At 38.0% G+C, this 17,328-nt stretch overlaps 2 long non-coding RNA genes across 2 annotated transcripts in view; both read left to right on the forward strand.

Annotated features, from left to right (window-relative positions):
- Positions 1-17,328, forward strand: part of LOC147823157 (uncharacterized) — a 665,389-nt gene that overhangs the window by 46,383 nt on the left and 601,678 nt on the right. The gene's annotated exons all lie outside the window — the stretch shown is intronic.
- Positions 6,766-12,527, forward strand: LOC110345465 (uncharacterized). The gene is made up of 4 exons (XR_002388823.2): positions 6,766-8,127; positions 8,722-8,747; positions 8,859-8,929; positions 9,232-12,527. It is a non-coding gene; the product is annotated as an uncharacterized LOC110345465 (long non-coding RNA).

Here is a 17,328-nt window from a genome sequence, read left to right on the forward strand (position 1 = left end):
TCAGGTGCTATATGTGATTCTTTGCTCTTTTCCTTTCCAACTCTATAAAAGTCCACATGGGCCTTAATTCATTTTGGGGATATCAGTCTGTATGTCATGCATCATTTTCATTCTACCCACTGTCTGAAGTCAGAAAGCTTTCACAGCTTCTTGGTTTGTCTCAATCCCAAGTGAGTGATGACTTCAAATATAAATATTGGCAGCTGTTGAAGCTACATAATATATCCAAGTCTCTTGAGTACTCTTGAGAGAACTTGCAAGATTTACTTGGTACATATCGCTGGTCTTCATTCTCCTTTGTTAATCGTTTGGTGGCCAGCTTACTGGAGCTGTGAAAATGGAGACAAATAGAGTGGAAGGGGAATTTGTGTCTTTCATCTCCATCTGCCTACCATTCCAAATATGCCAGCAAGGACTGGGAATTTCAAAAGTAAGGAAGGTGGCATTTTGTGTTTCAGATGTTTTGATTTTTGTCACATTTGGTTTTGTGAGGTGATCCCTTTCATGCTGTTAGAGGTTGACTTCAAAATGGCAACTAATTAAAGGTAGAAAATTTAGTATCTTTTGAACATGAGTACTTCTTTAGAAATCAGTTAGGTGTCCTAGATTTATGTTAAAGTGATTTACTTTTAACTCTTTGGGCCAATTGAGCATCACAGTGAGTTACTACTAAACAGAGCTCATGGATATTTTTCTATAAAAATACATCTTAGTTTTCTTTCTAGATATAACAATAAAATCAGTGTATTTTTCTTTGTCCTCAGGGTATTTTTTCCAAAGACAGGAATATGATCTGAATATTAACTAAAAAATATTTAGAAGTCTTTGGAAGAGTAATGTATGTAGAGGTTAAAATCTTAGGTACTAGACCGTAATACCAAGTTTGTAGCACGTTTAGAAGCATCTAATTTTAAAGTCTTCCTCAAAATTGTGTCAGGCTTTAATTTTTTAGACACACTATCTTGGCTCTCATTAAATATGACCAATGCATAGCAGAGTTTCTGACAGTGAAAGGATTTGCTTGTGGGGAAGAGTCCAAACACCACATATGAAACAATCTTCCCTAAAACACCTGTTCAAGTGACTTTTGTAGAAGCTGTATGTTTCTGTCCATTGCCAGAAACTCTTGAGATTAGACTTGTATATCATCTTTAGGTTAACAAAGAATTTTACATGGAGAGACTTAAGGCAACTATACTTTGGGCAAAGAAAAGCAATATATAGTTTCATTTGTTAATAGCAATGAGGATTAGCATCCAAAGAGTAACTCTGATTGGACTTGAGCTGTTAGGCACAAATCATAAAAGGTGGGTAAGAGGAATACTAACATTTAGAATGCCAGCTCTGTTAAAGGCATTGTGTTACGGGCTTTTCGTATTTCCTTTTATTTCATCTGTACAAGCATTTGTTACTGTATACATTTCAGTAAAGTGCAAAGTTGAGATTGAGAGGAATTAAGTTGCTGAAGGTCTCTTAGGTTGTAAGCAACTGAGTTAAAGTTTGAATCTTGGTAGGATATCTAGGAAATACTAGACTTTCTTTTCTCCACCTTTCTGCTGCCTCACAGGGATTATTTTTGACAAATTTGAAAATGTATCAAAATGAATCAAAACTTTTACAATAGTCTGCTTATTGGTTATTTCTGTTTATTTCTTTGGCTTGAATCATATTGTAATCTGCATAATCATTGCATATACACTTGTAAGCAATAAAATTTGGCAGAATTCTTACTCTGTAGGGTAGTATACTCGTAGAAAGATACTGGTTCTTTTATTCAGAAATACCTGGAAACTGTGCCCTTGAGCAGTTCATTTTCTGAACCTCAGTTTGCACTGCCATAATACGATAATGATAATAATAGCAACCTCTTAAGATCATAGAATGAATTAGAAGTAATGTATGTAATAGGTCCAGAACAGTGTGTGGCATACAGTAGGAGCTCAAAAACTGGGAGCAGGTGTTGCTAACGATAGTATAAAGCTTGTGTTAGAGACTGCTTTGCTCTGTGAACAGGGATTACTGAGCTGCTCAAATTCCTATTGACTTCTGTGCTAATGCTGCAAATATTCTTAGATAAGAATACCAATTGGACATGGAAATGCCAATTGAAGCATTTTCACTTGTAAATCAGCCAAAATTTCAAAATTTAGTTGGCTATATATTTATATATGTTCTGTAAGCTTTTCAGAGAGTTTTATAATCTTGGTTAATTCTCAGTTTCATAGAGATCAACTTCATTACAAGTGACCATTTCAACATGTACAAAATTAATATCAATGTAAAAATACATAACCACCAGCCAGATGTATCTGATAGATCTAAATCTCCAGACTGCCACATTTACTTATCCTTTTGTTTTTTTCCCACATTAAAAAATACATTTTTGAAATATTTTAAGAAAAATCTCAGCTAATGTTTCTCCTATGTCTTTCAAAATAACATCTAAATGGGGCATTTCTTTACACAACATTATATATAGCACATTTAAGAAAACTAGTAATAGTTCCTTGGCATTATCTGATACTCAGTCTATAATCAAATTATTCCAGTTGTCCCCAAAAGTAGGGAAACAGTGCTTTAACATAACTTACTAATGTCACAAAAATTCTAGGACTGCACTTAGTTAAGTCCCTTAGCGTTTTTGTTTTTGAATCTAGAGCAGACTCCCTCAGCCCCTTCTTTTCATGTCTTTGGTTTTCACAGAAACTGGGTCACATTCAGAATGTACTGCATTTTGGATTTGTTTCTGGCTCCTTCTGACATTTAACTCATTTCTCTGTTTGTGAGAAATAAAAGTTAACTCTAGAGTAGAGGCTTGATTATATATTTAGTTGTCTTTTCTTTGCCAAGAATATTCAAAGATGATATTAGGCATTTCCTAAAGAGGCCACAGTATCTGGTTGCCCTACTTTTATTGATGCTGAAATTGAGTAATCAGCCTTCCATTAATGATTATTGCCTGATATTGTTTCATTAGGAGATACAAAGAGGTGTGTGTATAATTCTACTATTCCTTAAGAATATGGCTTTATAGAGGTGTAAATGACATACAGCGAACCCATGATTTTCGAAAGTTTTGACATAGGTGCACTTGTGTAACCATCACAACTGTTATGTCCCCTCTAATCCCCACTCACCCTCTCTGCCTTCATTCCCAGGTAACTAGTGATCTGCTTTCTGTCATTATATATTTAGTCTGTACCTTTGTGTTTTTTTCTCTAGTATGTGAATCAGCAGTTGTTTATAAAATAACTTCAAACAATTATTCAACATAATTCTAAAAGGTAGAAGAAAAATTTTTACTTTGCCATATGAGAAAAATATATTGAATATTTTAAGTGAGCAACTTGTGATTAGTATAACAAGAATGAAATTTTTTCTAGAGCTACACTTCTTAGCATTATTATTTCCTCACAGAAGTTCTTGACTGGTTTTCTGCCTTCTTCACCCAACTGTTATAGATCTCTAGGATCTGAAAGATAATAACAGGACAAGGATTTATTCATTTTCTCTTATTATGTTAACTACCTAGGCTTGGCTGTGTGTGTTCTAATAAAACATACAAGATAATTGCTGGCATCTGCACAAAACATTTTTCCTCTTTATTGAAGCTGTAAGCGGAGTAAATTGTTTTTTCCCATTCAGGTTTTAGATGTCAGTGCATCTTATGCTAACTGTAATGCAGATCAGGCTGCACTGTAGTCTTTCTCCTTCATTTGGCAGAGATGTGAATTGAAGACGAAGATACCCAGTTCAGTTGGCAACAGTGACTTTTAGGCAAGCCACTTCAGTTCTTACAACAACAACAACAACAACAACAAAAATACATTCTAAGTAAAGGAATAGCTTATATAGCTTGGATGATATCTCAGAAAGGCAGAAAGCTGGTGAGGGGAAATAAAATGCTGCAGGTACTGGGAAAGATGATCTGGTAGTGAAGTAGGAAACAAGTAATTTAAAAATGAGTATGACATGAATATGATGACAGCTTACTTTTTAAAGTTTCTTCTAACTCTTCTACAAACCAGTGACTAATAAAGATAATAAAATAGTAATACTCATGGATATTCAACAAATTGATAGCCCCCCCCCCCCAAACCCATAATATGTCTTCAGCCAAGCTACCAATAGCAATCAGATCTATACAGGATGAATAGCTTTGCTGCAGTGAGGAACAAACAAAAAATCAAAAGACAAAAGTGCCAAAAATGTTACTCCTATAGCATTTCTGATTTCATAGCATTTCACAGCATTCTGATTTCATTTCATATTTCTAGCTCTGGTAGTGATGTTTTTGTCTTAAAAATCTTTTGTCTGATAATATAACCAACATTCTTTTTAATATTTCAAGTATATTTTTTATATTTTCAACATTTATGTATCCACATGCTTTACATGTGACTTATGAAATGGGCATATGGCTAGAAGGATTGATAGTTGGTATGATTCCCTAAGGTTATGAACAGTGCAGGTCTATGAGATGCCATTTCTGCTCTGGCCAATACTGGTACTCTATCTATTGTTGAATATTTGTAATATGTTTGACTTTTGTTTTTTTGCACGTGTCAATCTTTGTGATTCAACTAGAGAACTAAATTATTGTGATTAACAATGTGATTTAACTTCCATCTTTATAGCTTTTTTCAAAACCAGCCAATATTTTTTTGATACTTATGATAGGTTAAATACATAATGTCTCCAGTCCCCAAATATCCACATCCCAATCCCTGGGATCTAGTAATATTATATGGTAAAAGAGATGTTGCAGTTGTGATCATATTAAAGATACTTCCACAGACAATACATCTGAGATGTTTATCCTGTGGGTTAGGTCTTTGATGGCCCTTGCAATGAATGACTGTAGCTCTATGAGGGTAGAAGAGTCACCTCTAGAAGGTCTTAAATTCAGGGTCCATTTTGTATAGGGGGATTTTTTGCAGTTAGGAATCCCTTTTCATGCTAGATTTGGGCGTTTGAGTGTAGGATATTATATGGATATTATATGCATATTTGGAATCTGTGTAAATGTTGATGGTTTTATCTTTTGCAAATGTGAGTGCTCTAGTGAGTGTAACAAGTTCTTCCTGCTATGAAGTTGTTCCTGTGGAGAGAACTGGCTCCTTGATTACTTCTTAGGGAGGGTAAGAGGATTGGCTATCATGATAGCCTTCGATGATGGTGTGCCCTGCCTGGGAAGGGTTGGTCTTTGAAGCACTTCTGTTAATAAACCGGTTGGAGACCCTGGAATATGTTCTAAGGTTATGTGATGGGTGGGTAAGAGTAAAATCAAGGAACTCAGTTCACTTGATTTTACCTGTTGGGAGGGTGGAGTGGGGGGAGTCAGACATTGGGAGGAGGTTGGCAGGGTTTAGGACAGATGAGTGACAGAAGGTAACTAACCAAGGGTTGTAAGAGCTCAGAGTATAGGACTTGAACTTGGGTGAAAGAGAGAGAAGGGTTAAAGCATGATGGCTGAGAAGGTCGGAGGGGTTGTGTAAGGGGTGTACCTGTAGGGACTGGTGGAGAGTATTCTTTTTGGGATTTGGGAATAAGAAATGCAGCTGACTCTAAGACCTGTAAACAGAGAGCCCAATCTTTCATTAGAAGATTGATCTATTTGGAATAGACAACAGGCTGGAGGAAATCTCCAACTGGCTGTGCAAGTAGTTCTTATGATTGTCCCTTTTTGCTGGTTCAAAATAGAAAGTTGTATTAGGATTGGGTAGGGTCAAAATAGCCTTAAGTAGTGCCCACTTGAGGGCCCAAAAGGAAGCAGGAATTCAATCTGTTTCTGGCACTCTTTCTCAGGGATTTTCATGGGAAACCTTGTTAGAGGGGTTTTGCAATGAGTCAGAAATTTGGGATCCAAAGTCTAAAAGAGCTAAGAAGCCCCAAGAAGGAAAGGAGATCTGATCTTTGTGGTGGGGAAAGAAGATTGTTAATAGCCTGTTTTGAAGAAGAGGGTATGGATCGAGTGGTAGGGGTGAGGTGAAGGCCAAGGTAGGTGATCTTTTGTTGTACCAGCTGGGTTTGTATTCTGAAACATGTTATCGCTTTCTAACAGGGAATTTTTAAGAAGGGAGATGGGGTGGGATAGAGTCATTTCCAAGGGCTGCAAAGGACAAGTGTTGCAGATAGCTAAGTTAGTTAGAAATTATTATAAAGCAGTTAGGCAAAGCTGGGCCCCAAGCTTAGAAAAACAATTGAGGTACATTTATTGGTTAGCATTGTAAAAGGAAAAGAGATACTACTTTCCCTAGAGATGAATAGCACTGATTGATATTCTAAATAGACATCAATCTCCCTAGCCCATTTTCTTTCTGGAAATTCCTTGTATGTGACTTGTTTTTCCATTTGATGCCCATTTAATCAATGTTGCCTGGGTGACTGTACTTTTTTTTTGTTTTTTTTTTGTTTTGGTACCGGGGGTCGAACTTGGGTCCTTGCGCTTGCGCAGCACGCAGCCGAAACCACTGAGCTAAATCCCCAGCCCTGTACTTGTAATTTTATTGATTGATCATGGTTTTTGTCCCACCTCATGCCCATCTTGTACTTTTCCATTGGGTTTTATATTTTTGTCCCACTTTGTACCCTCCTCACTTTGTGGCTTTGCCTTATAAAAAAATATCTTTTAAAATAGGGGTGGGTGGGCAACCTACTTTCTGGTCCCTCTTCTGTCTGTCTTAGAAGGTATCATTCTCAATAAATTTTTCCTACTCTTAGGCTCCATTGTTCCTAGAATTCATTTTTTGATTTTAGAGAACATGAACTTGTGTTTCGGATATTTAGGAGGTTGAGCGTTATAATATTTCCCTTGTTTGGATTATTTTTGTTTATTTGCATTAGTTGCCCTATATCATTTTTTGGATTACTTGGTGCCCTATATCAAAAGGTCATTGACTTATTGGAGTGGGCAACTGGGGTAAGGTTAAGGGATTGAAGGTCCTTTTGTAATGCTTGGCCAAAGAAATGGGGGATATCCCCAAATCCCTGGGGAAGAACTGTCCATATGAGCCGTTGGGTGAACAGAGATTTGGGGTCTGTCCAGATGAAGGTGAAAAATTGTTGGGAATCAGAGCTGAGGAGACAGTAAAGGAGTTTTAAAGGTCAAAAACAGTTAAGTATTAATTAATTGGGGGATATGGGAGAGGAGGCATAGGGCCTGAGGACCACTGCATGACTGGGAACAACAGCTTCATTAATCTTTCAGAGATCTGGTACTAATCAGAAGGAGCCATGTTTTTTAATAGGAAGGATGGGTGTGTTGTAGGGGGGTTGGGTAGGAATGAGAATTATGAATTTAAGGAAGTGGTTGATCATGGGCTAGAGGCCAAGGAAGACCACTGGGGCTAATGGTATTCACTGACTGTGACAGCTCTAGTAGGATCCCTCAGGGATATTTTTAGAGGTTGGTGATGTAAGGCAATGGAAGGGTGTGTGTGTGTGTGTGTGTGTGTGTGTGTGTGGCCCAAAGAAGATGGTTAGCCTGTGAGTTGATGAGTTGGATTGCCTTAGAGGGGAGAATCTCATTACGGGGTATAACTGGTGGGACAAGGAAGGGCTCTGAAGAAAGTGAGGGGATATATATATATATATATATATATATATATATGCCCCCATGTGATGGAGGATACCTTCTCAAAAGGGAAATGGGGCTGTGGGAAATTAACAAGAAAGAATGAGTGAAAATTATATGGCCTAAAGAACAGTGTAAGAGGGGAGTCTTGGTTGGTATTTCTCTTAGGCCCTTTATTCCAACAAGCCTGATTGGAGAGGGGGTTCTGATATTCAGTAAGGTCAGAGAGGCTGGCCCCTGAGTTGACCAGTTGTGGCTGTCTTTCAGATACATTACTGGTGGACCCATTGATGGCATCACAGAGGGGACCTTGGGATTCTGACCACATCAATTGGCAGGTGAAGATAAGGCTATGAGGGCCACCAGGTCTTCTCCAGATGTGTCAGGACACTTGGAGGGGAGAAAACTCAAGGGAGGGACTGATTTCCCAGAGGACAATCCATTTTCCAGTGACCCTACTGTCCACAGTTGGGACATGGCCTTGTAGGAAGCCCGAGAAAAGGGCAAGCTTTTGTTTAGTGGCCCAGATTGCTGTAGTGAACCGTCCCTAGGTGGGTATAAGGTGAAAACTTTGGTAGGTTTTTTCAGCTGTGAGTTGAACTGGGGAGGCCAGGATTTGATATTTAGCGGTAGTCTGTTTTTTTTTTTTTCAGTTCTCTGTTCCTCATCTCAGTTTTTGAAAACATTAAAGGCAAACTTTATAAGCTCCTTCAGTGATATTTGTGGTTCATTTTTTAAGTTTTGGAGATTTTTGTGGATGTCTGGATAAGATTTAGAGATGAAATGGAGATATAGAAGAGTTAGATCTTCAGGAGAGTTAGGGTGGGTATTTGTATATTTCATCATGACCTCTGAAAGGTGGCTCATAAAGAAGGCTGGGTTTTTGTCTGCCCCCTGAGTGATTTCTCTGAGGGGCTCATAGTTGACCTGTTTATTTTAATTTTTTTTTTGTTCCTGCCAAGAGGAAAGTGATCATATGATTGGAATCTGTCCTGCCAGGATTGCCAAGTTGATATGTCCATTTGGGGTCTTGAGGTTTAGCCCTGGGGTCTGCTCGAGCTGCCTCAGTGTGCCTGTCCAGGTATTGGTGGTATTTATCAGCATGGTTTTCAGCCACTCACCAATATGCTCCCTTTCCTTATCAGCAAGGAGAAGGAAACAAGAGGATAAGGTAAATATCTCCCCATGTGAGGTTGTACTTTTGAGTGAGTAGGAGAAATTCTTTTCTGAATTTATTGGGATTTTCTGAGAAGAACCCTAAATTTTGTTGGAAATGTTCTAGATCAGTATTTGAGAAAGAAAGATGAAGGCAAACAGGCCCCTCAACACCTGCTACCTCATGGAGGGGCTGATGTAAGTTGGAGAAGAGAAGTGCCTGGAGAAGGAAGGGGCTGATGGTTGGGAGGGCTGTGGACTGGTTGAGGTGGCTTAGGAAGTGGGAGGCAATAGGGTTGGGGATCATCAACAAGATCAAATTTGTCAATGGAGGAGGGTAAGGTCATGATGTTGGGTTGGGAGTGGGTGGGGATAGGAGTTTTTGTTTGGTGAGAAGAGTTTGGAGGGAGGAGAGAGTAGGACAGAAGGATGGTTGCTCACAGAGGATAAAAAAGGCTTGGATATAGGGAACCTCTGACCATTTGCCATTTCTCTGGAAGAAATTATCAAGATCTCAGAGAATTTGGATATTGAAAGTACCCTCAGCTGGCCAGCATAACCCATTATGGTATGTACTGGGGCCACATGGAAATGGAGTAAAAGGTAAATTTTTTTTGGCTTAATGTCTTCTTTTAATCCCAATTTGGAAAGATTATGCAGGAGACTCTGACGAGTGCGTGTTTCCTGATGTTTTTGAGGGAGCCTTGCCCACTGTGGGGAGGAAGAGGATGAGAAAGGCAGCGGCGTTGGGAAACTGATCACAGGGTATTTCCCTGTGATCAGCCTCCCAACTGGAGCCTGTAGTCTCCGGGAGACTGAAGGAATTATCCTACATGCTGAAAGGTGTTTTGGGGAAGGGAAGGGAGAGTTGGTTACCCAGTTGGGTGGTTGGGGTTCAAAAGTTGCCTGTGAGGGTTTTGAGGGCTCATGGAAAGGTTGGCTGGGCCAGAGCCTTTGCAGTCCTGCCATAGAGGGCAGTCAAGCCCATGTAACTAACTCTTTGGGAAGGCGATTAAAGGGGGCAAGAAACAGAAGGCTCTCGGGATCTGGGAGCAAGCTCAGGATGAGGTGCCACTGCCCATTGCTTCCTAGGTTGCAAAAGAGCCCCTGCTTTTGGATCTCACTCCTGGGTTTTGGTGCCAGATGAGTGGGAAAGAAGGAACATGAATTTGGCAATCTGAGCCTGCTTGTTGCTAACCTTGAGAGGGATCTCTCTGAGCAGAACAGAGAAGGTGTTTCTTACAGGCAAAGAGGCCTTTTTTCATTGCAGAATTCTGAGAGAGAGGAAAGACCAATGGGAAGCTGGAGGATTTATTAGGTGTGCCTTGACTCAGTTGGATTCCTGTCCAAAAGACTGAGTAGTGAGCAAAGAGAAGTTGTAGTTTTTATACATTTTCTGAAGGGAGGGGTGGTTTTTAGTGACATAGCAAGTGAGTTTATGCGAACAGGATAAGGGCGGACAGTTTTGTGATTTAGCCTTGTAAGAAGACAATGTCTTATGAATCAAATGAGAACAGAGAGTCATAAGCTTTGTTTACAGAACATAGTTGTCAATTTTATCTGTGCCTTTTGAAAGCACACAGTTCCTTGGGGTTTATAAAACTTCATTTACAGGAATATGACTGTCTATCTCATCAATACCAGGGCCGGTGGGGGGTGTCAGCCTTGGAAGAAGGCAGATTCCTGAGTAACCAGGATGTCACAGGACTCTGTCAGCAAGAATCTTGTTTACCTTGTAGCAGAGCAGTGGTCAGTAGTTAGGGGAAATGTGTGTGTGGGGAGAGGAACCTGAGTGGGGAGCTGCTAGGAGAGACTACTTTCACCTAGGAGAATTGAGTTTCTTTTAAGTTCTGCTTCATTCATTCATTCATTCATTCATGTATTCATGTACAGGGCATTAAACTCAGGAACTTGCACTTGCAAGGCAGGCGTGGCACCAATGAGGTAAATCCCTGGCCCTCGTTCTGCTTTGTTTTTAGCGGTGTGTTTTTGGCAGGGTTTTGAGAGGGTGGGTCAAAGAAATGGCAGCCTTGTGGCTTGCTGATATGTTTTCTGACTTGCTGAGGTATTCTCTGGGGGTAGCTTGTAACCTAAATAAAATGGAACCTACTTTTCCCTAAGATGGCGGGTGGTGTTCCTGTCCAGGTTCTATTACTTATCTCCAAATAACAGCCAACATCCTGATTTCTGAGAAGACATAAATCAGTCCAGAGCAACCGAGGACACAGATTCTCCCCTGAAGCATCTAAGAGGAATGGAGCCTTGCCAACACCTTCATTTTTAGATTTCTGGTCTCTAGACTTGTAAGAGAATAAACTTGTGTTGTAAGCAACTAAGTGTGTGATAATTTGTCACAATAGTAAAAAGAATATGTTCATTTTCATTTTTTTTGGTGACAAGGGATGAGTGACCATTGCAATTAGAGCTTTTCCAGGGAAGCTTGATAGTTATTTATGGACTACCCACTTTGGATGTGCCCCAGGCTTGAATCTCCCTGCTGGTGCTTTGTGCATCTGTCAGGAGAAGGGGCTGAGGGTCAGAGCCTGGCTGAGAAGACTTTGTGGTGGAGAGTCTTGGCATTCACGTCCTTCTAGTTGCACTTTAATTTTGGCACCTGCAGGTTGTTTCGTTCTGCCAGCTTAGCAATGCTATTTACAAAGAGTGTTTTCAAATATTCTATCCAGCACTTTAGCTGTTACAATCCGGCAAGCTTTTCTGGGTGTGGATTCTGTCATAATGCTGGAATGGAAAACTAGGGAGTCTTTCATAATCATTTTTCGAAAGTGTTCCTTCCCCCATAAGGTAGGGTGCACAGGTGTCATTGCCTTAGATCTTCCTTACTGGTCCTCTGGAGCCTGGGAGTTCTAAAGCCAGAATTTCTCAGTCAACCTCTTATCTAAGAAGAGAAAGAACTGAAATACTAATGACTTCTCTCGTGGGTTCATTAAAAATTGTTTTTCTAAACAATTCATTATCCCTATTTATAAAATATTTCCTGGGAGGGAAGAGTTTGGCAGCCAAGCTGTGTTTGAGTACATGGCTATTGAAACTGACCTTGTTTTTATATTTGCGTCACCATTATCTGCTGGATAGTTCTCACAGCTTTTAACTTTGGATCATTTTAATCTTCTAAATGCAAGGAAGTCCAGAGTACAGACACACATTTCGCCTGCTGTTGTTGTGCCTCTCCCAGCTCCCTTCCCTTTCCCTGTTTAGGTTCTTAGCTAATTTACTCCAGGTTTCCTTGCCAGGAAAAATCTTGGATGTGATAGACTGAAATGATTAGGCAAAAGGTGGAGAGGAGGGGCAGGCAGCAAGTCAGGCAGCTCAGTGATTGCTTTCCACCTTCCAGCTTGATTCCTCTCCATTAATAAGGAGAACTTGGTTTCTTCATACTCAGCACACCTCATAGTCAAGCATAATACTGCGAAGTATTGCATTTAAACATTTTTTTCTTTTTTCTTCCATAATAGTATTGGTTGGTAATGGCTTTAATAGAGAAGTCTTTGTGACTGAGTCACTGATAATACATTTTTTAAAAATGCATTTTCTCTAAGAATGTCAAGACAAGCCACTAGAAGGCTTGAGAAAAAGGATAAAACCTATTAATACTTGAGTGGTGTCAGAATGTTCCCATTTTTAATATAAGTGGCAAAAGTCCATAAATATGTTTGGTGTTACTAGAACACAGAAAACCTGAGAACATGGGAAAAAGGTAAATGAATTTATATGTATATATATTTGTATGTACATATTTTATATGTATATATGGTAAACAAGATTTTCTTTGGAGAATTAGGTAATCAGAAGAAATGCTGCAGTTAAACTATATATGTCAGTGAAATTTGGGGTAATTTATGCTTTACTATGAGCATCAGAAAAGTGACTTCCTTCTCAGTTTATTATTCATTAGCGAAGCCTTTTCAAAAAGAATAGTTGCTCTAGTAACTATGTATAGCTCTTATAAACAATGATTTAATTATTACCTTTTAATCTTATTTTATAGTGAACATATAAGAGTATAAAAATTTTTGATTTTTTTAAAAAGGCATTTTCTGATTTAAGGTCACTGATAGCACTCCTTTTATAAACTGGAAAAATGAATTTTCTTCTTTTTTTTCTCATTCCATATATTATTTGATATAAATGTATCTTGTCTTTTTAGATTTTTCATTTCTCAACCAAGTCACCCTATTATTTCTAGTATTTTGTTATATTGAACACCACAGCACAAATAAAAGTTACTGTCTGTTTGGAAAAATGTAAAACATTTGTTATGTCCTTTATGAGTTGAGGTAATCAAAGCTGAAAGTAGTAGTCAGGAAAAGGCTTGAGATAATTTCAGTATAATGTTCTCACTACTTTTTATATTCTGTCCTCAATACGGTTTAAATTTTATTTATCTATCCTTGAACTGCTTTTGCACACTGGACAAATGTTTTTGCCTGGAGCTGGTGCTGCTAATTCAGGACCATGAGTTGAATTGCAGTTAAATTGTTCCTTGCAATGTGCATTATTATGTACTTCTATTTGGAGAATTTCAGATAATGATGAGAACTTTCTGAAGATATTGCTGAATGTCACTAATTCATCAGTTTGATGATGAGTTATTGTGTTACAGGGGAGCACTTATCCAAAATCGGCTCATCCGGTGCACTGGTTCACCCAGACTTCTGTCCTTGAGACAGTCCAGCCTGGTATGATGCTCAGCCCTCAGTATATCCGCTTCTCCTCTCACCTGCTCTCACCAAAGATCGATGTGGCTGTTACAAGTGAAAATTCTGACTTCCACAGCTGAAGAGAAAATACTCCATATTAACAGAAAGAAGCATTAGTTGCAAAAGTAAATATAATCTAACATGGGGTTTTGCTTTCTCGTCTATAATGTGGAAAATTAGAAGGCAGTGAAAAAATGTCTTTATTCTTTTTTTAAAAACCTTTCTCAGTATGGCCTAATCTACAAGCTTAAAAGGAGAGGCCTGTAACCCAAGAATTTTAAGCAGCAATGTTCATCACAGAAGGTAAATAAGTAACATTTTCTAAGCATTCATCATGTACTGCAAATTAATCTTAGGAAAGAAAGAATTTAGGGATGTACTTAATCACCTGACTACTAATTCAGAACAGAGTTAAGATAGGGGAAGAAAGAAAAAAAATAGTACATGATAAGTTTTGCAGAATGTGGTTAAATTTAAATGGACATTTGAAATAGAGATGATATGAAATTCTTATCACATCTGAGGTTATGCTCTAGGGGAAAATGTAATAAAAATAGAAGCTTTTAAACTATGTATCACACAACTAGGTGGGTTAATATGAGAGGTTGGGTTCTCAGAAAAAATGTACAGAATTTTCATTTCATTTTTAAATTGGATTGTTTTATACTTTTTTGTATTCCTTAAATATTCTGGATGTTAATCCTTTGGTAAATATTGGTAAATACTTTCTCCCATTCTGTTAAGTTTCCTCACTCCGTTGATTGTTTTCATTGTCATGAAGAAGATTTTTATTTTGCTGTAATCCTATTTGTCCATTTTTTTTCCTTGTTTCCCATGCTTTTTGGGGGTCTGTGTAAAATATCTCAGTCTACTATAATATTCTGATGCATTTTCCCTAAATTTTCTTGTAGTTTTCTAGTTTTGGGAAATAATGAGAGTGACACAAAATTTACAGAAATTAATGATTAATAATTTTCTAAGGTTGTTGAAAGATAGTATTTATCAGATTCTGAAAGTCCAACATACTACAAGGACAACGAATAACTAGACATGATTTAGAAAAACTACAAAGTACCCAGAAGGAAGAAACAAGAAAAGTTACAGTGGTTACAAACTATCTACTTGGCAGTCTAATCAAAGTACATTACAAAAACATCCTCCAAAGCCTGAGAAACAAAATTATATACCCAGTAAGTCAAGCTACTTCTCAAGAACAAGAAATAGATTTTTTTTCAGACAAAAAAAGTTTATATGAATTTTTAGTAATCTAAAACATAAGCTTTAGGAAGAAATTTAATAATTTCAAAAACAAGGAAAAAAGAATATTAGAATATAAAGTAGAATTAGAAATTTAAAAGAATGGCTAGAAAATTTAGAGACACATGCTAAGTATAAACAAATGGTATATAAAAATGTCTAATTTGTGAGTGCAGAAGGGAAGAATTAAATATGGGCTGAAGTAGCATTTGGAAAAATGTAGAGTTAAAACATTTAAAGCTTGTGTGATAATATACGGAAAGGGATAAAAGTATGGAACCTACACTTTTAAAATGTATGTGTGCTTATTGAATTATTTTAGGGTACCTTTGAAGAATAAAAGTGCAATGAAGGGTAGCACTCAAGCAAAAAGACAACAGAAATAGGAAAAATGCAAGTAATAAGCACAACAGAAGATGTTAGAAATAAGTCCATGTGTTAGTAATTACTTTAGATATAAATATAGTAACTCATTTAAAATTTTATTTAAAATATTAGGTCAAAACCAAAATATAGTTGTACTTTTTACAAAAGGCACGAACATTAGGATACAGAAAAGTTGGAAGTAGGCTAGTCAAGTATCACATCGAGTCTTAAAAAATTGTCAGTAGAGGATCACACTCCATATGGATGAAGATTTAAGTCCTCTCAACTTACATACACCCAAGTATAGCTTTAAAATATGGAAAGCAAAAATTGGTGGAAGGCCAAAGACAGTAATGGATTTTCACCATGATAGTGGGAGACTAAGACAAACCATCTCTATACTTTTATATTAAGCAGATAATAGATTAATATAAAAGATTTGAACACAATTATTCTATTAGTATTGTGTTGTAATTATATTGTGATTGTGTTGATCTAGTAGACATGTAGAACACTGCACAAAACAACATGTTCTGAAACATACAGGAAACATTTTCATAAATTGACCATTTAGCCCATTTGCCATCAATACATTTCAAATGATGGTGATCGCCACACTCTTATACAACAATGTAATTAAGTTAAAAATGGGTATCAAAGATAACCAAAACCTCCCACAGTAGAAAATAATGCTTAGTATCTTCCAGTAGCCAATCCCCCTTTTTCCTTTTAGATCTAGAACTCGCTGAAGTTTGGGGAGAAGTGTGATGGTTCTGCCTGCTTAGGCACTAGGTCTAGAGGTTAGAGTTAGTAGAAGTAAGTTCTGCAACTTCCTGGTGCCAGGTTTTAAAGAGGAAGTGGCTCTTAATTCAAAAATCTTAGCTTTGTCCCTTTGCAGCTGCCCACATCCTGGGATGCAGATGTCCTATTGGAGCATTAGCTACCCTTGCAAAGAGGGGCCAGCTCCCCAGGAACTGAAAAAGCAGCACAATAGACAAGTTTGTGGCCTAGAGCAGACATCCCAGTCTGTCTGGCCTGCCAACCACCTCTGAGAGAAATACACTGCATGTTTTTCAGGCCACTTTGTTTTGGTCCAAAAATATTATAGCAGCTTAGCTATTGTCATAACTAATTCAGGTTCTTGTATATATGGAAATTAAAAAAATTCTTCTAAATTCAGAAGTCAAAGAAGAAATCTTGATGGACTTACACATAGAACTAAAACTAATAAACTTTATTTTATATCTTATATGTGTGTATTGTATACCTATCTTTCAGAGGCAGTACTGAGATGGAAATTTATACTCTTAAGTGTTTGAAAATTTATACTCTTAAGTGAATGGATGAACACTTCTTGTGAAGAAAGTTAGAAAAACCCCACAAACTCATAAAAAGTGCAAGGAAGGATTTTAAAAGATAGCAAAAGTAAATAAGGAACAATGTACAGCGTTACTTCTGTAAACACATTGAGAATGACAAATGTCAAGCACAAGTTATCACAGAAAAAGGAATCACATGAAAAATACATTAGAAAAGCAAAAGAGGATCTTGTAAAGATGTGGAAGAAGAGATACCAGAAACTTGGAAAGTTAGGCACAGTGCATTGCGATTGGTGTTTACAGTCTACAGGGGAGAGGCTTAGGGCTAGAGCTAAGGCTATGGTTTGGAAGCCAAAGGGCCACACCTCACAACACTGGAGGTCTTCCCAGGGCCGTGTCCTCCCATTGCACCTCGTAGAATTTGTGCCATTTCAATTTGTCCAGTCACTGGTATGTGCATACTGATTGCTTGATTAAGGTTTTTTATACCTGCTAGTCTTCCCCAGTGTGAAGCTACTCATTTGCTTTTTTAAAATCAGTAAATGTTTTATAGGAGAGGTTCTTTGAAATTATGTAAATATTCCCTTCCTCATTGAACTTCCAATTTATTTAGATTAGTATAGACTTAGTTTACCACTGTATTCAGCGGTTGGATAATCTGTTACTATCCTTACTTTGCTGTCCAAGATGCCCCTGATTTGGCTAGTATTCTCATGCTGGTTGGGTTCCATCATTCAACATCAGCCACTCTTTTGCATGGACGGTCTGGTCTCTTGTCTCTGCCCAGAAAGGGCTTTCATTTTCCATGCCAGGACATTCTCCCTTTTTGCCCCCTTCCCCACATTCTGTGCAGATATCTTCCTCCAACTGGATGGGCTGACCCACTGGGATGCATGCCCACTGGTGTGGTCCCGAGATCCTGTGTGAGCTCGAACAG

Source organism: Heterocephalus glaber, unplaced genomic scaffold, assembly GCF_053883595.1.
Source record: "Heterocephalus glaber isolate CG9 unplaced genomic scaffold, H.glaber_assembly_v1.0 deba00001600, whole genome shotgun sequence".
Taxonomy (NCBI): Eukaryota; Metazoa; Chordata; class Mammalia; order Rodentia; family Bathyergidae; genus Heterocephalus; species Heterocephalus glaber.